This window comes from Alligator sinensis, unplaced genomic scaffold (assembly GCF_000455745.1).
Source record: "Alligator sinensis unplaced genomic scaffold, ASM45574v1 scaffold987_1, whole genome shotgun sequence".
NCBI classification, from domain to species: Eukaryota; Metazoa; Chordata; order Crocodylia; family Alligatoridae; genus Alligator; species Alligator sinensis.
Window position 1 is genome coordinate 119,054 of NW_005842574.1, and position 294 is coordinate 119,347.

Below are 294 nucleotides of genomic sequence, written 5' to 3' on the forward strand. Positions count from 1 at the left end.
TTAGCGCTGGCAGAGCGCATGCGCGGCCGCCTCCCAAGCTGGCAGGGCGCATGCGCGGCCGCCTCACTTCGTTCCTCTCTCCCTCAGCGCCTGGCTGACTGGAATCATTTCCCACCCGCGGCCAAGCCTAAGAGTTTGCGCATGCGCTCCTGCGGCGCGACGCATGCGCACGTTCTCCTCAGGAGTAAAGAGGAGGGCGGAAAAAAAAAAAAACCCCGTTGAGGCTTCGCGCATGCGCCTGAAACCGTCTCCCGCCCTCTGACCTTTCACCCCGGCACCGGGCTGGTGTGGGCT